The sequence below is a fragment of the Ambystoma mexicanum genome, chromosome 4p (genome assembly GCF_040938575.1).
Source record: "Ambystoma mexicanum isolate Mex_15411 chromosome 4p, UKY_AmexF1_1, whole genome shotgun sequence".
In the NCBI taxonomy this organism is placed as follows: domain Eukaryota; kingdom Metazoa; phylum Chordata; class Amphibia; order Caudata; family Ambystomatidae; genus Ambystoma; species Ambystoma mexicanum.
In genome coordinates, this window is record NC_090927.1 from 184,655,256 (window position 1) to 184,676,884 (window position 21,629).

At 44.7% G+C, this 21,629-nt stretch overlaps 1 protein-coding gene and 1 non-coding gene across 7 annotated transcripts in view; one reads left to right on the forward strand and one right to left on the reverse strand.

The window, feature by feature from the left end:
* Window positions 1-21,629, reverse strand: part of EFR3B (EFR3 homolog B) — a 1,154,471-nt gene that overhangs the window by 600,845 nt on the left and 531,997 nt on the right. The gene's annotated exons all lie outside the window — the stretch shown is intronic.
* Window positions 12,291-12,410, forward strand: LOC138460475 (small nucleolar RNA SNORA26). The gene has a single exon (XR_011263174.1). It is a non-coding gene; the product is annotated as a small nucleolar RNA SNORA26 (small nucleolar RNA).

The following is a 21,629-nucleotide window of genomic DNA, read 5'->3' on the forward strand; positions in this document are numbered from 1 at the left end:
ATTCGTAAAGACCCAATCTGTTTACAGCACCATTCTATACATGGGGACAATTCTACAATGGGAGGACCAAGCCACACAAACAGCTCCAGAAGGAGAGCATCTCCCCAAGGATGAATGCAGTCCTCTTCCTTGCTAAGTGCACGTTACAGAGCTGCACATTGTACCCATTAGAAACAATAGCACTTTCCATAGTCATTGCAAGAGTTGGTCATAGCACTGTGTGTTGTGTTCTTCCCCATTTCGGAGGGACATGACAGTAACACGCTGTAGATTTGTATTCTTCGGCGCCAACATGTCACCTGCATTTACCAGTGCTGCACATCATCCCACTTGCGACACCACAGAGCGGGAGAAAGGGCAGGAGAAAGTGACAGAGCCACCTGCCTAGGATCTCGATGGTTCAGCAGAGGTGCAGTAGGTGCCAGGGGAGCCGACTTATGAATTTCCCAGGGGGGGGGGGGCCCAAATACAGGAAGTGACATCACTGGCAGTTATATGACCGCAAATTTGCATGTAGTCGCCAACTTGGTGCAACGGCGCGCGGGGGGGCGGGTGTAGGCGCGCGCAGCGCAGAACAGTGGAAACATTGGCTAGCATGCACTGCATATACTAAAGTCAAGAAAGAAGGAGATTTAAGCCTTCGAGTTGCATTCCAGTAAGACATCACTACCCCTACTCCACCGCTCTATAATCATCCAGCAACACAACTAGGATGGGAGAATGAAATGCTTGCTAAACAGAAGGTACAGCTGCAAGGTGGAGTACCACCACCACCACCAAAAAAAAAAGTTCCCAATTCAAGGGAAACGAGAAGTAAAGACGTTTCCCGATTAAAAACTACCAAGCAAGACGTGTGTGGTGCAATAGTTCAGTAAATCATCAACAATTCAAACTTACAATAGTGCTGCTGTAGATTGGCCAGCCACAAGTGACATTTGCTAAGATGTTACCTCTGGGTAACCAGATAGAGTTAGGGATGTAGCTTAATCTTAAACCTTTCAGTGGACACATCAGATGTGCTGCTGAAGTATAATGCAATCCTGGCTGAAGTATAATGCAATCAAGTGTGGTTTCAGACTTGGGGGGAAGAGTGTTAACTGCTTTTAACATTGTAGTTTACCAACATTGTAGGCTCACCCTGCACCCAGGTGATGTTTGGGACTGATGGAAGCACTCGCGTCTAAATGTTGTAGCCATGGTTGTCTCCATGTTTTAAAAACTCCCACTTTCCGGGTTTTCAACATTCATTTGAAACACCCCTTATTCAAAAAATGAAGGAGTCAGTAAAAAAGCCAATGCTGAAAAGCCTATTTCGCACAAGTAGTAAGACCCAAAGGGTAAGAGCGACTGTATAGCAGACCACGCAAATGTAGGATACTCCAGGATTACCTTCAGTCACAATTCACCCACTGCAATGTTCCTAAATTCAGATTGCAGAGTAGTGTCCGACTGAACCTCAATCAGCTCTACCTGGGCATCAAATGGATGATGCACCACCTCCTCTGCCAGAAAAGTCTGCATCACCCAGTCATTAATGCCAGCATTTACTTCAGGGAAGTATTCATCAAAGCTGGACCTTAATGTTGCTAGGTGGCTTGCCCAGCTTCAACTGTTCTATTGCAAAGGTCTAGCTTCCTCTTGAAGGCAAATACTTTTTTATTCATTCTTTCCTCTGTGTTCCCATGTCCACAGGAATGCCCCCAAAGGTGGGATTGGGAGTTTCTGGGGTGGTGAGTTCTTCTGGTCTTAGTTTCCTTTATAAAATACACAAAATCACATAGTATGTCAACCAGACAATGTATCTTTGTGTACAGCTTAAAGGGGGCCACCTGACCCAAAGCAGCACACTTGGAGATGTATTTTGGAACAATCAACATTGTAAACACACCTCTAGTTTAGATTGTAATTGCAGCACAAGAACTCTTTACAAGCACCCAGTTAATAAAGTCCAGACTTAAAACACTTGATCAGCATTCAGTGAGTAAAATAACCTTATAAAAATAAAAAGCAGCTTTGCATAAAATTACAGAGAATTTTGGGTTTTGGGGGTAATACCGCTGAAATCCACCATGGAGTCCTATGGACTCCAATTAATGGGGACTAACACTGCCTACCACCACTTGTAATCCGGCAGTAATACAGACAGACCAAGTGGCAGTAATGGTAGTACAGTTTGGTGGTATCTCGTCAGATTTACAGGCCACACAGAGACATCACCTCTCTCCATGTTGTCTTTTATTGTAAAGTGGGTTACCAGGTTTCAGACCTGTAAAATACCCCCGTCTCCTCAGGTGACTCAGACCCCCACCATTCCATCCTACATAAACTTGATGCCCCCAGGCTGTTCTTCTAGTGTACTTTTATTCTACCCATGTAGATCCAAGAACGTAATACTCCTGTTACTTTCATGGATTATTTTACTTCCTGTTCCTTAAAGCCAGGGGTCTTAAACATGTAGCTCTACAGATGTTTTGGACTACAACTCCTATGATCCATCACCATTGACTATGCTGGCTGGGGCTGATGAGCATTGTAGTCCAACACATCCGCAGAGCTAAAGGTTGCAGATCCCGGCGTCCAAGCAGAGGCCTGGAACTCCATACTGCCACAAGCACCTTATCATTTGACTCTGGCTCTGAAATAGAGACTTTATGCCGGCCCTTTACCCACAAACACTGGTTGTTAATATTATACCTTGGAGCTGCACGCGTTAATAGCACTAGTGCAAGAAACGTTCAGGACGGGCGGTAAAAATACTTCTGTGGGTCTTAAGCGGCCTATGAGTTCACAGGGTTTGGTTGACCAGGGAATAGCACACGAGGCATGGAGTTGGAACAGGATGGCAGGTTAGCTGCTGGCAACCTTTCAGGTGGCAACAGTAAACCCATGAAGAGGAAGCAGAGATGTGCAGTGCTTCTTTGCCCCCGTGATTCTCTGATTTGTCAGAGCTACATTTTCAAAGCCTCTCTCTGAATGGAGCATAAGTGCATTCATCTCTCAGTTGACTCACACAGTTATTGTTCTGTCTGCGTCTTTCATTTGTTATAAAACAGCACCCAAGGTTGGTGGCTCTCAGGGGGTAGGGAGCCTGGGACGCTCCAAGGACAATGAACTGGCAGCCAGGGGGTTTTAGCAATGCGCTACTTTTGTAAACAAAATGAACCCCCAAAAAATCTTTTTTTTTGGGACTGCACCAGTAAATCATCAAGAATCGATGACTGGGAGAGAGGCTGGTTGGCTCTCGACTACCTGTTCAGTAGCACACCTGGGAGTGGGTAGTTGAACTGGCTTTGGGATCCCCGTTTCTCTGTGATAATATATTCTTGAGGGCATACTTTTTTAATGAACATTTAATTGCAACTGGATGTGTATACCAAGTGCTTAATTTGTAAAACACACCAAAGTGACATCCCGGGAAGCGATGAAACACAACCTTTACCCCTTGACAAAATAGGAAGTGGCATCAAACAGCATTGTTCCTAAGTAAACTACACTACGAAAAATATGGTTATGATTTCACTAAGGTGATATACATTTCATACAACAATGGATCACCATACGTATCATTAATATCTGTGTGTATAGATCCATATTGTCAAAATACTGTGACTCCAAGCAGACGTCCAAGGCCACATAGCACTTACCCTTAAGCTCTTTTTTATAGAACAAATATGCATACAATATCACCCAACCTGTGTTGGTACTTATATCGACCCAAGAAGGATGAAAGGTTTTTGAAGAATAAAAAATGGGAAAAAAAAAAATTCAAAAAAATGAATTTTTCCGAATTTTTTTTTTTCAAACCGGCCCAAGCATGGCCTGAAACCGGCCCTTACTCCCCAGGGACGATTTCGGCCCGGCCAGGGGCCAATCTGACCCTGCTGCCACCGCCCATAGTGCGACAGAGGCCAGGCCTTTGTGGGGCCTCAGGCTCTATTAGGAGCCTATTCATGAAGACAAAAAAATCACACACATTCTTTTGCTGCGATGACCATCATCAAGGGAAAAGAAAGTTTGCGCTTTTTCTTTTGTCTTCATAAATAGGCTCCTAATGGAGCCCCAGGCCTCACAAAGGCCCGGCCCCTGTCGCACTAAGCATGTGTGGCAGGGGCCGTGGATCGGGCTGCTGCTTGTTAACGAAGCAACAGCCCAACCCTTTGGTCATTTATCCTATTGTTTTTCTTCTTTTTTTTTTTTTCAAACTGTGGATGCGCGCCCCCCCTGGGCATGAGGCTGCGGCCCACCAGAGGGGCGCCCCCCACAGTTTGAATACCGCTGCGCGCTAAACCCTCCCCTCCAGGACCACATACACCAATGAGTCCTAGAGAGGAGGGCTTAATAATCGCACATTTTCGCGATTATACCCGGCCGGAGAGAAGTGATGCAGTATCGATGGAAAGGGCCATCGATGCTGCATCACTTCTCTCCGGCCTGGGGGGGCTCAGCCCTGACTTGATTTTGCCGGGGGGAGGGGTGGGGTCGGGCCCCGGAGCCCCCCCCCCGTACTCGGCGGCCCTGGTAGGTGCAAGAGGCAGAGGAGGGGAGGCCTTTAAAGAATAGCCCAGTCTTTTGCCTACCCAGAAGGATGCGATACCCCTGCACGCAACTCCCCTGGACGCAGCGGGTGACGACTGGATTGTTCAGCCAAAAGTAGAATTTGCACCGCCTAGGCAACAATGCGAGTCTTTTAAGAGAGTCGGTACAAAAAGCGCATTGGGAGCTGGATGTGCGGGTCAAACAACATAGGCAACGAAGGCACAGGTCGCTTTTTGATTAACGCTATTGTGGAGTAGGATCAAGTTACTTCTTCCCATAAAACGTGCTCCCTTCCACCCCTGTGTCCTCAAATCCCACCGTCAGCGCTCCTCGGACGTTCTCTCCTTGACACCTTTAACCAACATCCCATTGCACACCCCCCTCCTCTTGATACACTGTTCACCCAATGCGACTGTTGACATGGTCCTGTGTTGCTCGTGACCCTGCTACTCCCACACCCCCATAGCTCTGTGTACGGCCATACAGGCGGATATGAATAAACCTTTTAGTTCAACCATTGTGTTGGGAGACTTTAATAGGTGGCTGGAGAATCCTCTGGACTCTGAGGCCACAAGTCTGGAACAATTGTTTAAGGATTTTTGGTTCGAATCACTTGTATAAAAAAAAAAAAAGAAATTGACTCATTGTAAGGGAAACATACAGGATTGGTGATGGTCAGAAATCTCTCAGTCACTTTATCTGAAGCAAAAACATGCCCATGGTCTGATCACTTCTTTGTCAGTTTGGAATGTGTACTTCCACCCACACTTGTACAGAAAAGAATGTACAAAAAAAGATTGTGAGCAGAAACGTTAAGAAAATTGGTGATAATGATTTGGAATGTTGTCTGCAGACACTTAGACATCTACATCCAATGATGAAGCACCAGATTCTCTGGCAGCCAAACATAGTTTGGCTTTGACTCACATACTTGATCGTATGGCCCCATTAAAACTGAAAACTGTTAGAGAACACACTAATATTCAAAAATGGTTCTCACCAGCTTTATTGATATGCAAACAGGAAAAACAGAGGTATGAGGGAAAAACTACCCAAGAAAACAATTATTCCTGGAAAACATTGGCTAGGCTCTACAGAAGTGAAATCTGTGAGGCTAAACACAATTATTACAACACCCAGATAACCAATTCGAAAAATAGTACAAAAAAGCTTTTTTGAAATATTTAAAGATTTGGAATAACCAAAAGCCCAATTAAATCCTTTTGTTCCTACTAAAGAAGACTGTGTTACAGTCAAAAAAGCTTTTGCAAATAAAATACAGTCAGCTCAGATTAAAGTTGCAGAAAGTCGCACAAAAATAGGAAGGAAGAGTAAGGAATCCTCAAGTGAGAAGTCTGGGGGTGCTATTAGACCTCCTTTCACTTTTCAGAAAGTTAACACATCTTGCACGATCCTAACACTAGGACCATGCGACCCACATCACGCCCAGGGGAGGTTTTTCCAGTAAAATCATCCTGGACAAGGCCAAGCCTTTTGCACCATTTTTAGTGCAGTTCATCAATGCATCCTTTGAACATAAGGAAGTTTCAGATCTTTGTAAAAAGGTGGTGGTTACTCCACTGCTAAAAAAAACCAGGACAAGATTGTAGAAATTGTAACAACTTGAGGCCTATTACAGACGTGCTGTTTCTGCTTAATATTATTGATAAAACCACAGCCATGCAGCTGCAGGAACATTTGGAGACAAACAAGATACTTCACCAAAAACAGTCAGGTTTTAGAGCCCATCACGGTACAGAAAGTGCCTTAACAGACCTTCAGACAGGGATGCTGGCCATCATTGACAAAAGCAAATCAGGGCGGCATTTAGTGAACCATGATTTGCTAATAAAAAGGCTTGCAGGGATGGGGCATTGTTCAGGAGCAGTGATTAAATGGATGGACTAATTCTTCAGAAACATGATGTCTAGCATTCAATGGGGAGAGGAAAACTCTGAGCCAGAATGTATTAGCTGTGGAGTACCCAGGGGGCTTGTCTTTCCCCGGCTCTTTTCAATGTGTTCGGTCACCCTCTGTGTGACTTACTGGACGAGCTGGGCATCCGTTTCACAAACTATGCGGACGATACCCAGCTGGTCATGGAACGAAGCGCGGATTGTGGTAAAGATTAAAAGGATGCTTATTTTATCTATGAATCAATGAAGGTATGGATGAGTGTTAACAGATTGTGTATCAATGCATCCAAGACCGAGTTTCTTATATTTGGGTCCTCACAATCGTGAGCAAAACTAAATACAGAGTATGTAGGCGTCCATATCGAGCAGCAATTGATTCACATCGCCACTGAAGTTAAAACACTCAGTATTACCCTTGAACCTTCTCCGAGTTCAGAAGCCCACACCAGCAATGTTGTGAGCAAAGTACAATACCATCTAAGATTGCTCCGGTTAATTAAACGTTTCCTTTCTCAGGCAAACTGCATTACTCTGACAAGAGCAGTACCTATTCTGAGATTGGATTACTGTAATGCCATCTTGAGTGGAGCAAAGGAGAAGTGCATCCATGGGATGCAGGTACTGCAGAATGATGCAAGCTGCATCGTAAAAAGCATTTCAAGAGGTGACCCAATCTCAGAACATAAAAGAGATCTTTAATGGTTGGCCATTGAGGAGAAGATCAGCTTTATAATCAGCACTATTACCCAAAAGTGCTTATATGTATCAGCTCCGGGATGGTTTTCTGCTGCAGCAATCCTGCAGGATCACTAGGTCTAGTGAGTCTATGCTTCTTCGTTGACCACGTACTAGATGAGCCAAGGGCGGTGGTCATTCTTTCCCAGTGCAGGCAGCCTCAGCATGGGATAAGCTACCTACGGAGCGGAGGCTGATTACAGATTTACACTGTTTTAGGAAACGTTTGAAGACACTTCTGTTTAAGTGAAATGAATAATCGCGACTTCTACTCTTTGCCCCACTTTTTTTCAATCCTTTGGGCCCTGATGCCTGCGGGCTCTGGTGCATTATAAGAAAATCAATAATAATAAATAACTCTCGGAAGACTGCTATAGATAAACATCAGGTGCAAAATTTGATAATAATGCTTGATAAAAGCGAACTCAAAGAGTTCCCATGAGGAGATGTTTTGGGTGGGGAGGGGCAGGAACTGCGTGGGAATGGCATAGTGATTAGCATGGTCATGGGCAGTCAATGGGTCAATAACCAAGCAGCACCTGCAAGCCGTGTGTCCCTCCTCATATGCATTTCTCCCTATCTGTACTCTAATACAATAGTTTCTGCTTATAGGTGGCGCAAGTGCCACTCAATAGCCTAAACTAATTAGTACATATCTCATGGAAGTAAAGAAACTGCTTTGGATATGATTTGCAATTATTGATGCTAACATTTAGACATTTCTTCTGACGTGCATACCCAAAACATTTGGGGATGCTGTGACTGTGAACCTTCCACCCGATATCTAGGTGTCCTAGAAATTGGGCGTTAATTACAACCTACCCCCTTAAACGTAAACCAGCCCTGTCACCCAGGCTTCCCCAATTTGATACTTGATCACCCCCTACCATCTGCAAAACCATAACACTCCGCAGATAGCTAGATGCCACATTCTTGATCACTGCCTGCCTTTGCGGAACCTGACCTACCCGCTGCTGTCCAAGGATCAGGAATCAAGCTGTTCAATAATCTTTTGGCTCCTGCCAAAACGTACATCCATTCGGGCATCTGATACACCTCACCCAAGAATACAATCTCATTGTAAACCACCTGTAAAATTCTTGCCTCTCAGTTGTCTGGGTATTATCAGTACCTGCTAACAAATGAATGCTAGGAACCTGACACCCAGCAAGCACCAAAGCCAGTAACTACTACCATAATGCCCACCCCAGTTACCTGCACCCATAACCCATATCCAGACGCCCCACCTCCAACATACAATGCCCACAGGACAGCCCTCCTGTTGTAAGAGGAACACCCATACCCAACTGACTGAACAAAGACACACCATCAAAAAACATCCGAGCAGAACAACTTAAGAGGATTAAAACCAACTGACAGAACAAAGACCCACTGACCAAAGACCCAAAAGACTAAACAAAGACACACCCTCAAACATCCAGACGGAAACACTTAAGAGGACTAAAATCAACACTTGCCTGGCACGAGGCAACACCCAGACCAACTCCTCCCACCAAAGACCCAAAATGCCCCGACGTAGAATTGGACGCAAAGAGAAAAGGAACACAGTACAAATCATACGGATACACAAACTCAACCGCCCCCAGAGAAAGACGCCTTCAACACAGAACATACCCCGCAAAATAATATTACTGGCAGAACAGACATCGCAAGAGAAAAAATCCTTATACCTTACACCGTACCGTGCACCAACCAAAGAACCTAGATACTTCAATGACACCAGCATTTCCAGACGGATAAAAAAAAAGAAAATACGGAACAAAAGAAGAGTGGACCCAAGAAGAGAATGGGATGACGCCAACCCCCTTACTCCCACCATCACAAGAACAGAAGGGCACTATTGATGCCCACATCAAATGACAAGAGATGAAGGAACAGTAGACGTCAGCAACCCAATTATCAATCTCACAGATCGATTCAACGACGAAGCCGCCTTCACAGAACCTCAACCGCTGAGAGCCAACATAAAAGCACCCCAACTGAACACCCACAACTCAAAACCGGGAACAACAAATAAACCAAACTACACCAAAAAGATCCACTGCAAACTAATTAAAGCAAGATCAATGTCCAAACATACCACCAAAATCAACGACCTAAGTGACGGAGCCATCAACATCCTTTTTGTAACCGAATAATAGATAGATGACAACTACAAGATCACCCTCAATAACTGCCTGCCCGATACCTTAAAGTGCATCCAAGTAAACAAGAAAAGCAAAAGAGGTGGTGGACTGGCAATCATCCACAAGGAACACTTGGAAATTAAAGCAGAAGACCCATTAAACATCAACAAATGTGAATCCCTAATCAGACGTCTATCAACAAATCCCAGAACAAACCTGAAATTCATACTGGTATACAGACCACCAAAGTATGATGCAGCCTTCGTAGATAACTTCATAGAAGCTATCATCAACCTAGCTATCGAACGTAACCACCTAATTATCCCCGGAGACTTAAACATCTGGTTCGATGAAGAAACCACAACCTCACAAAAATCCCTTACCAGCCAACTAACAACAATGAAACTACATCAGCTAGTCAAAGGAGCAATCCACACGGCAGGACATACACTCGACGCAATCTTCACCAAGAGAAAACTAATTACCACACCGCCACTGATTCAGATCCTCTGCAGCGACAACCTCATCACCCCCTTCGTAATTACACTACCCTGCCCAATTATCAAGAAACAAGAAAAGCTTCTGATCATAATAAAAAGAAACTGCAGAGCCATAAGAAAACTCCAACTTAACAGAATGACTGGAGATCACCAAACCACAAACAACAACCATGGGCGAAGCTGACCTAGACACTAAAATAGATATGCTTCACAACTGGATCACCACAACAATTGACGAGATTGCCAAAGAAAAACCTTTCAATCCATCCCGCAAAAGAGCAACGGCAAAATGGTACACCACACTACTAGGCGCCATGAAAAGGAAAAAACGAAAACTAGAATGGAAAATCAATAAAGACTCTGGAAAATAATTCAAGCTTCGACAACATACCTAGTCATACAAAAAGGAAATACAAAAAGCATAAAGGAAATACTACGACAACAGAATCTTCAAAGCACCAGACAACCAAAAAGAGCGATTTAAAATCATAAACGAAATAAAAAACCCACCCGGCAGCAACAACGCTCCAATAACATCGAAGGAATTATGCAGTGACCTCACAGACCACTTAAAAAATAAAATCATGACCATCCAACAAACCATACAAAACAGACCATGCAGCCACAACACTGAAGACACCCACCAATGCAAGAAACACCAGAACAAAATGCAAAGCTTCCCGCACATATCAGTGGAGACCTTCATCAAACTGGTAAATCAAAGCAACAAATCAGGCTGCCCCGTGGATCCCTGCCCCCCTGACATCTACAAATCGATTCTCTCATAAGGAACACCAACGGAATACTAGAGGAATGTCCTCAACCAATCAATCTCAACAGGGAGACTGCCACTTCAGCCATTTCTGAAGCACTTTCCACAGCAATTTTCTGAGGTGTTTGTTCCGAGCCAGAACATATCCATTGATGAACCTTTGGTATTGTTCAAGAAACAGCTACTGTTCAAGCAGTATATTTCAAGCAAGAGAGCACAATATGGAATCAAGGTTTACATGTTGTGTGTAAGTACCACTGGTATGCCTACAACATGAAAGTCTACACTGGAAAAGACTTGCTGCGGTAAAATTCGCAGTAACCGCAAAGGCTTCCCCAGACAACTTGTGTGTAAGAAGCTGGACAAGGTAGCATGTATGGCATTGCAGCGGGATGAACTGTTGGCAGTAAAATTCTGCGACCGAAGGGATGTGCACATGCTGAGTACTATTCATGATGAAAGTACTTCCCTTGTCACTGTAGAGGGACAGGCTCAGCAAGTGCTAAAACCCAAGTGTATTCTGAACTACAACAGGTACATGGAGGGAGTAGACAAAATAGACCAATTACTTGAGTTATACCATGTAGAACGTAAGACTTGCACGTGGTACAAGAAGTTGGCAGTTTACCTTATGCATGTAGTTACCTACAATGCATATGTTGTATGTTCATTAGAAGATGATGCCAAATGCATGACTTGCGCTGTCGTCGTTTTTTGTTAGAAGGTATTTTCATCATGCCCTAAGAGGATCTATTGGATTCCAATTAAAATCTGTTTGCATATTAAAATTGCAGCCTCGCCTGACTCACAGTGGTGTCGTTTTTTTAAATCCCTGTGCCTACCACTGTGAAGCTGCCCTTAAATGTCAAGTAACCAAACCCAATAGTCTGTAACGTGTTGACTGAAACCAAGCCCTTATTTCCTCTGAATACTTCTTGCAATCACACACCCTACTTGTTTATAATCCTTTCTGCTCCCAAACCGCTTAAGTTAGTGTACAGTCAGTTGGCTCTTTAGTAAATCTGTGTGTGCTGTATGTCTGGATCACTGACTTGCTTCAATTCAGTATGTGCTCTGAGTTGCTCTAGAGGCCTACTATTAGATTGAAGCGATTGATTTTTATTTTTGTTTAAAGATGTAAAGGTAGGCACTCTGTTACCAGTCTTTAGCTTCTCCTCCTAACGCACATTTTCATGACTTCATCAATCTTCAGGGAGGCTGAGTTTCTTGGTTATTTCAGGCAGGTCTGCATTTCTTTTTCAGGTGTGGAAAGTTAATTAGCTCTGAGGATTCTGGTACTTGTATTTCTCGCACTTGATTCTGCTGGAAGGTGACTGGAAACAACTCCCTCCATAGCACAAATCTTCCCCTTGATGGGGGCAGGGGGAAAGCCATGGTTGTGGCTCTCCAATGTAAGGCATGATGGCCCTACTGCTGCCTTTCCCGGGATTTCTGTAACAATGTTTAAAGATGTAAAGGCAGGCGCTCTGTTACCAGTCTTTAGCTTCTCCTCTTAACGCACTTTGTCATTACTTCATCAATCTTCAGGGAGGCCGAGTTTCTTGGTTATTTCAGGCAGGTCTGCATTTCTTTTTCAGGTGTAGCAAGTTAATTAGCTCTGGGGATTCTGGTACTTATTTTTGGTCCACTTTCCCCACACTGCATCATCTGTCCCCTTCAAGCTTTGCCCATTCGAAGCTTCACGCGCTTTGAAATGGCCAACACAGAGGGGAAGAGCACTTCTCACTAAAACCTGGAGTGGAGCTTTGATACTTTGCACCGGTTCCTGTCGTGAGACACATCTCACTCATGTAAGATTCAAATGTTTTGCTTGGTGCTTTGATGTATACTCAGGGGCTACTAGATTTTAAAATAACATCACTTGGATGGAATTATGAATGTTAACCTCCTTCGCCTCAAGATAGAATTGTGAATGGTAACATGTCGCACACCTAGATAGAAATGTGAATGTTAGCATGTCCCACACCTAGATAGAAATGTGAATGTTAGCATGTCCCACACCTAGATAGAAATGTGAATGTTAGCATGTCCCACACCTAGATAGAAATGTGAATGTTAGCATGTCCCACACCTAGATAGAAATGTGAATGTTAGCATGTCCCACACCTAGATAGAAATGTGAATGTTAGCATGTCCCACACTTAGATTAATTTGTGAACATTACCTTGAGTCGCAACTAGATAGAAACGGGATTGTTAGCATGTCCCACACCTAGATGCAATTGTGAATGTCAACATGTCCCACACTTGGATAGAATTCTGAATGGCAGCATGTGCCACACCTAGATGAAAGCATGAACATTAGCCTGCATCGCATCTAGATAGAATTGTGAATGGTAGCATGCCCCACACCTAGACGGAATTGTAAATGTCGGCATGTCTCACACCTGGAAGGAATTGCGAATGGCAGCATGTGCCACATCTAGATGAAATTGTGAACACTAGCCTGAGTCGCATCTAGATACAAATGCGAATGTAAATGTTAACATGCCATACACGTGTGTCACTGTGTACCATGCTTTCCTGTTCCCATGCTGTTGCTATATATCCGTATGCCCCCCTCCTGTCGCTGTAAGCCCAGCCCCGTCACTGTGTGTCCGTTTGTTGCTGTGTTCCCTGTCATCCTGTTCATGTGTCTGGTCTCGGGTGCTTTAAAGATAACCATCATATCACATCACTGCTACTCTACTATACACCATCATACAACTAGAACACAGCTATACCCCTGATCAAATTTGGCCTAGCTGTTCACATACGAATACTAACTACCCCATGAACACCTCATCAGCCTATTAAAACGCAGCTAGCTGAGGACATTCCGGCCAAGATGCTCACATAAGCGTCCTTCAGGCCTAACGCAGACAGAACCCAGCCTGGGTGTCCACCCGCCAGAATGCACACATCCAACTGATATCGTCAGCACCACACCTAATGCTAGGATGCAGCTACCATCCGGCAATTACATCAGCTGCACACATATCTGGTGCACCCACGCACCCTACGACACCATCTCTCTCTCTCTACTGACCAGAACTGCGGTTCTCAAGGGCGTTTAACCTACCAGAGCTTTGAGATCATAGCAATGATATATAGGGCGCTATATAAATGCCAAGTAACATAACATAACATAAATCAAACCACTCCTGAAGGACACAGCAGGAAACGTAGAGGACCTATCCAACTACAGGCTCATCTCCAACATATCCTTCCCAGCTAAACTCCTGGAAACACACATATATAGAACAACCCAAGAATTCATAGAAGAACACCGCCCATTAAACCAGGCACAAGTAGGCATCAGACTGATGAGAGGAACAGAAACAGCTCTTATTTCCATCTGGGATGATCAAAAGGCAAACACAGACTCAAGCAACAGCACCACTCTGATACTTTTAGCGGCATTCGACACAGTTAACCACGACATCCTCATCATGAGACTGGAAAAATCCTACCTAACATACAGAACAGAAACAATAGGGATGAAACCTTACAAATCAAGCCCATGAGAATTGTCATGCGGAGTCACACAAGGATCATCCTTCTCAACACTACTATTCAACATCTGTCACGGCTAAGTAAAATCATCCAAAGACATGGCCTCACCTATTACAACTAGGCTGATAACACACAAATAATCTACAAAATACAAGACTCACAAGAAGATAACTCAACACTAGAGAACTGCCTTTGTGGAATTAACAACTGGATGAACTTAAACTACCTCAAACTCAACCAAGGCAAAACAGAAATAATTATCATCACCAAAAACAGAGAAGACAACCTCTACATCCCATGGCCAACTGAACTTGGTGAAACCCCAGTCCCATCATCGATTGTAAAAAACCTGGGAGTCCTGATGGACAAAGAACTCACTCTAATCAAGAAATGCTTCTTTCTGCTGCGAGCGGCTAAAAGGATCCTACCATTCATCTCGTTCACCAACAAAACAACCATCATCATCGCTCTCATCATGTCCAGTTTAGACTATGCCAACAGCTTATATCTAAGCATGCCTGAACGACTCCTCAATAAACTCCAACGCATACAAAAAGAGAACACATCACACCAGCGCTGAAAGAGTTACACTGGCTACCCATCAAACAGCGGATCAAGTTCAAATCAATGTGCATAACGCACAGAGCAATCCACAACCAAGGTGCAGAGTTCCTTAGAAGAAAACTAAATGTACATCACACTACAAGGCCACTCAGATCCAGCAGCGACATCCGTTTGGAACCCAAATCATACAACAAAAGAAAACTTGGAGGAACCTCTTTTACTCACCTCGCCCCAAAAACTTGGAACAAACTACCAAAGAACATACAAAACACAAGAGATCACCTACAATTCAGGAAACGCCTCAAATCATGGCTCTTCACCCCATAACCAGAAAGAATGCCCATGAGGACATACACAGCGGAACTATGCTTAGAGAGGAATCTTTCCCGATTCCATAAGCCATCGACCCTAAAAGTAGTAAGGATATACAACATATCGACTTATCAACTAAAAGATAAACCATATTGAATCATACCAAAGAACAACCACAGATCAATCGGGAAGGAAGGCAAGGCATGACCTAGCAGTAACACCTGGCCCACCTCGTAAACACGGGCAGTAAATAGATAGGAAGGAGTGTGGAATGATAATATAACACCACTACCTAAGCAGGGATAATGCTCACCCCCCGGGATGTACTAAGCTCAATAACGAAGCTGGGGACCAGCCTCCACTGCGTCTGAAACTAGACAGTCAGGAAAGGGACGAGAAAGAATACACTTCCCCAACGGACTACCGACAGTAAATAGATAGAAAGGAGCAGGTGAATGATAATATAACACCACTATTGAACTAGGGATAATGCTCGCCCAACCGGGTGTACCAAGCCCAAATAACTTTGCTAGGACCAGCCACGCCATCGCCCTCGAAACTAGACAGCCAAATGCAAGAGGAAGAATATACCTACCCTGTAGGACAACCTGATACATAAAACAAACTACAAGGATTAAGAGACATATAACCCACTAACCAAAACCTCACATTTCTGCATACTTAATTCACACAAAAACTAACACAACCACTCTCTCACAGCAAATTGCACAGACTTCACCACACCGCAACAACAATCAATCAACACATAGAGAACAACAACAGCACACAAGGACTCACTTTGATCATATATCCACAACCAAGCTCAGCGCACGGTGAAAACCGAACTGAACCTACTAACAGGACACCACCCTCTCACTTTCCTACGCCCTCTACAGATCCGCTTGAGCGCCTGGAGACCAACTACGTTAGCGACGGTGCGCTATATAAATACCTTTAACATTAAAATTAACTGTGGGGATTACATATCTTAATACTAGAACACCTATTTCACTTATTACAGTGCTTAGAAGTAGGACAAATCTGCCATGGGGCACTTCTTATTAATGCAATAATATTAATGTTTTATTTTGTATTGTAAAAGGACTGGATGGATCAGGGTTCAGGAGAGGGTGTGGAGCAAATAGGATAAAGGTTTCTTTTTATTAGCATCTAGTGTATAGCTCAGTGAGTTAAATGCTCAAATGTGACATGTGCCTGCCTGCACTTTCCAAGTTCAAATCTTCACAGCGCCTAATCAGCCCTTCATCCTTCTGAGGTTGATAAATGGAGGACCATGACATTTGGTAGTAATTCCACCTTTGTTACAACAGTTAGAAGTGGGAGGGTTCAAGCATAAAGCGCTATGCGTAAACATGTGACATAATAACATTCTCGCCGCATTAGAGAAACGCTAGACCACAGAAGCATCAACATGGTGTATTTTGGCATGACCAAAATGATAGGTCATAGAAAGATAAAACAGTCACATTGTTTCTATAGAAGAATCTCTTATAGTGGAGCATCCCGTCTGCCGGCCCTAAATAGACACCCTTGCGAAAAAAGCACATTAGCCACATAAGGAAAGACAAACCTTACCTGAAAAGAGGAAGGTTCCTGGCGGGGGAAATTGTGGTACAAATGTCAAACTGCAGCCTGCATTAAATGCAATATGCACACATTTCACTGGACTGGAATCTGTAACACACACAGTTTCTGTGTGCGGCACGTCCACAGCGCCAGGTCTCCTGTTGCTCAGTGCAGGGCAGGCTTTTTGGAAGGGTTCTGCTGAGCCCTTCCTAGAGACTCCACTGCATCAGCAACAGCCACTACTGTAATCCAAAAACTAGAAATACTTCCAGAAACCCAGTTATGTGCAGTCACCAAGCAACCGGCCTGGCGAGGTCACTCACATGGTGATAATGGGGCATGACTCTGAAACAGAGGGGGGTAGAGATTATGGGTCCATGTGTCATGAATTGGCCTTCTCTGGTGATCAGAGTCTGCAGATTATTAAGTGAGAATGAGGCGATTCAGAATCCGACATCAGGCCTTTGAAGCGATTCAGTTATAATGGGACTCTACTCTTTGTGGGGGCTCGCTTTGAATTTGACAAGGAAGCGCAATAGGTTTTCTGAAGTGGTCATTGGGAGGTTGAAGCTTCCCTGCTGGCTGGCTGCCATTGCCTTGCTCTGCAGAGCCCTGAACACCTGTCATAATAATCTGTAGTTTTAACATCCTCTCTAGTGCTACATCTGGGGTTTGCCACAGGATGAGGTCACAGGGTGGAGCGTAAGGTATGCACATATGCCCTAAAAAAACATTAGCTCCCACAAATTGAAGTCTAGTGCACATTATTTGTATACTCTTAGCCAAAGACGGACCTTTCTAAAAACTGTTCAATGATCAGACATGTTTCGCCCTTCTCTTAGCTCTTTGGAGTGGGGTATCTAACATTCTGGGAAATTAATAAAGTTCAACAGTGGAACTCATCAAGCCAGCCAACCTTAAAGCTAAAACCAGGGAACTCACTGATTCAAACATATCTATATGCACCCCACAGCTGCCTCCCCTAACAGAGGGTCTTTACCAAGGTTGCACTAAATTCACGCCTCCCATTCCTTACGACACATGGAGTTTGTGATCATATTTGTGCTCTGGGTATTTAAACAAAAAAACTCACCAACTGAAACGGCTTGTGCCCCAAAACACGCGTTTAGCTGCCTTTTTTCATTGTAAATCCTAACATCAATGCCTGTTTATTATGAACATATACAGGCAGACTTTTGCATCTGTAGGAAAGAAAACCAGAGTTTCCGGATGGCCCACTCCTCCCCACTACACATCATGTAAGAATTGCCCAAAGAAGGGTGATGGGGAGGATGGAAGCAGAGCTTCCCTGTGGAACTACCATTCCATACAGCCGCTGCTTGTCCAGCCCTCGTTAGTGTGGGCTTTTTAACAGTACTTCAGTGAAGGACACACAGAGTGCTTACAAATAGAGTGACTGAAGGCAGATGGGGCAAGAAGCTTTTATTAAACCAGTAGTGGGTTTACAGCTCACAATTAAGTCATTAACCCTCAGAAGACTGCTTTGACAAAACCCTGGCATCTACTTCGAGTGCATGGTTTGATGGCAAGGCTTGATTACAGCGAGTTCAAAAAGTACCCATGAGGATGAGTTTTGGGCGGGCAGAGTCATGAATGGGTGGGAATGGCCATATGGATTAGCATGGGATGTCAATGGGTGGGCTCATAAGCAAACAACACCTATAGACTGTGTGTCCCTTCTCAAATGTCATTCCTCCATACCTGTACTCCAATGCAATAGTTTAGGCCTCTAGGTGTCGCAAGCGACAGCTAATAACCCAAACTAAAAAGGAGAAAGGAGTTAATCAAAAGAGATATCAATAGACGTGGTTTTCTCCGTAAAGTGTGGCACACAAATCGACTTAATCATTTGCTTTGATCCAGCTCCACAGTCCAAGAACGCTTGAAGGACAAGTTGCAAACACAACGCTCTGAAATCCTTGCCAGGCACAGTGGCAACATGTAAGGACTAGACAGCAAGGAAGTAGCAAACTTTACGCAAACAGTAATGCAAACTCTTTGGATCGTTTAGCAACCACTTAACACAGCCTTCCATTATTGTAGAGAAATGTAGCAGTGATCTTGTTTATTTAGCGTTTCTGCGTACAGAATGTACGTTAAAGTATGGCTTACTCTGGCCGCCAACCCGAAGAGCTTCGATTAGTTAAAAAAACGCGACTAAGCTGGTGAAGATGGTGTTGATCAAATAAAATGTGTTACACACTAGAGGTTTGAATATTGGACACGATTAACAAACACGTACTGTGATTAGAAGAGCAAAACCATTCAGCAAGGAGGAATTTAGGTTAAAACAAATGCTCTGAACGCCCGAATATGAAATCGAAATTTATTTCGGTATATGCATGAAGTATGCTTGGACGTGGCCGTGTTACCCAGTCAGTTGTGACATGCATGACCATCTACGAATGCTGCCAAATCATGCTATCGACGAACACCCTGGTGTGTGCCACCGAGCGCCGGCATCTCTCCGAAACGCCAATCAAACAAAAAACAGATGGAGTAAAGCGGCCAAAAGGCTCTGGATCGCCTCTGTGCGCACCTTTGGTCTTGAAGAGGCCACAGGAGGTTTTGGCCACCCACAAGTCTCCCGTTCTGCCCGCCATGAGTGGTCTAGTGATTTTGTTGGACCTGGTAGGTTTGTGCACAGATCGACGTGAAGTAATTGCTCTGAATCAAATTACTTTGCATAGCTGTTTAAATACATGCGTAAGAGATGTTTGGAAGGGTTAATTCATGGAGCAAATACACGAAGGGCCTGATTCACAGAATCGTTTTTATAATGATGCAATCCCATAGGAAAACGCTCTGTGGATCAGGCCCCAGGAGGGCAGGACTGTGATACTCAACATATTCTGAATTTAGGTGAAAGACATTTTGTTCTAAAGTTGTCTTGAGTTCATCCTTGCCCTGTGGCGATTACATGCGGTACTAATTTCCTCCCTTGTGGCCAGTATCAATTCCCCCGTCAAGACCAGAGAAGGCGCATTTTCCGGAAATAATAGTGTTATGTTCCGTTGCGGCGCCGTCTTCTGTAGTCAGATCGCAAAGAGGAGCTTTGCTCGTTCGCCAAGCTTCCCGAGTGACGTAAAGCCTGTCAATCGATCTGCTGCTCATTCTCATCTGCCTTACCTCTTCTCGACTCATGCTGAGGCCATTCTTGTTGCGGACACACCGTGGGGCTTTCAGCAGGGCCAGAAAAATATAGGTTGATGCAAAGTGGTTGCGACTCACCTTTGTAAGTGAAGTGAATCCTAAACGCCAACCTGCATCTGCCAGAACTTTAGTTACGACCTCTAAGTCACCGCAAGGATCGAAATAAAGGTTTGAGGACTAGGATCTTCAAACCGCTCCTCATTATCATGCGTCAAGCAGTGAGCAGGCAGCATCTCTGGAGAGGAAGGAACTTCAAGCATGCACAGCATGCAGAGGACCTAACTCCCACACAAGAGGCACTCCATAGCCTTGCGTCCATTGCTTACGACCCATTCAAATTTAAAATTGCAAGATAGTCACTTATCCCTTGAAGTGGGAGAATGGAACAAAAGGCTCCCACCAATCCCCTCAAACCCCTGGCCTAGAGGATCGCGGCCCAGACACCCGCCACGAGAGGAGTTTGCCCATCTACCAGACGACCAAATACCCTGGTACAGGAACATACGGATGTGCCCACCAGCCTGCCCTGCTCATGCCGACACCTGTGGCATGGATGAACTCGACTGAACCATTCAACAGTAAATGAACACATCGTTAGAGATGCCATGACGACCTAGCCAACGGTCAGCACACCCGTGCAAACATGCACACTGGACACTCCCACACCAATCCACACAAAGAACATATTCAGTGCTATGACGTAGGTGACGGACACACCCACTGACGTGCATCTTTATTATTTTTCACATAGGTTTTTCAAAATGCAGAAACGCAAGACGCACAACAAACTCATCTAAAATGCTTGCTCACGCTTCTCTTAACCCATGCATTGCAATGAGAAATATAACGAAGACACGATACTGGGGATAAAAGCAATATGATACCATAACCTAAAGCGCCGTGCATCAAACATCCCCACCTATGCACTAGGCCCAAGTAGGCCGCAAGCAAGAGCCTCCATGAACATTGAACGAGCAAGAGTACAATTGCTGACCCTGCAGAATGAGCCCGGCGAGAGCAGACAGTCAAGGGCACAATGTTGCAAACTCGCATGCCACAAGCCGAAGTCACACCTGCAAACTAAGCCAGGCACACAGTGGAAAATGCAATATTAAATGTGCAGAATTCTGCCTCAACCACGGTCTCTCCTCACGTGACCAAGCCGAACCTGACAGGGTGCCAGGCCCAGGAGGAGGGAGGCGTCTGGATACCACGGTTTTAGACACAGGCAGCAACAATTAAGCGACTCAATGGACATCTGCGGCGGCGGGAGTAGTCTGCCCTCCAGCATATGAACAAATCCTCGCATTGTCTGCACATACCCATAGTTATACACTGTTGCAAATGACAGGTGCACCGCGAGCTGGGAACGGCGATGGTCCCAGACTGGGGGGCTCGCGAGTGGACCAATCAGAACATGGGGCTCTTATCACTGACGCCATTAACATTAGCCAATCCTCAGGGGTCTTCATGTAACAATTTTCATGTATCTAATTGAAGGGACAACCCAAGTATACCACCTGACTGACCCTCCACCACTAACAGCGCTCTCTATACGTATGCTATACTAACCCTACCACTCGAGGAACCAATCCAGAGTGGCGATAGGTGTTTTGCTAACTTTCCCAGGTGACGCAAGTAGCGCGTCATACTAAGGTAAAAAGGGCCTGCGAGCCCCACGATTGGAGAGAGAGTGTCAGGGCGGACGCGTACGATCCTTGACCCATCCCTGCCGTTTTGTTTAATAAACAGCAGAATCACCTTGCTTCTTGCATGTGCCTCATACTCATTTCTTGGGATACACGGGAGGAGTTGGGGCCTCCCTGCCCGGAGGTCCGCGGACGGCCCAGCCGACCCCGGGAGAATTTCCC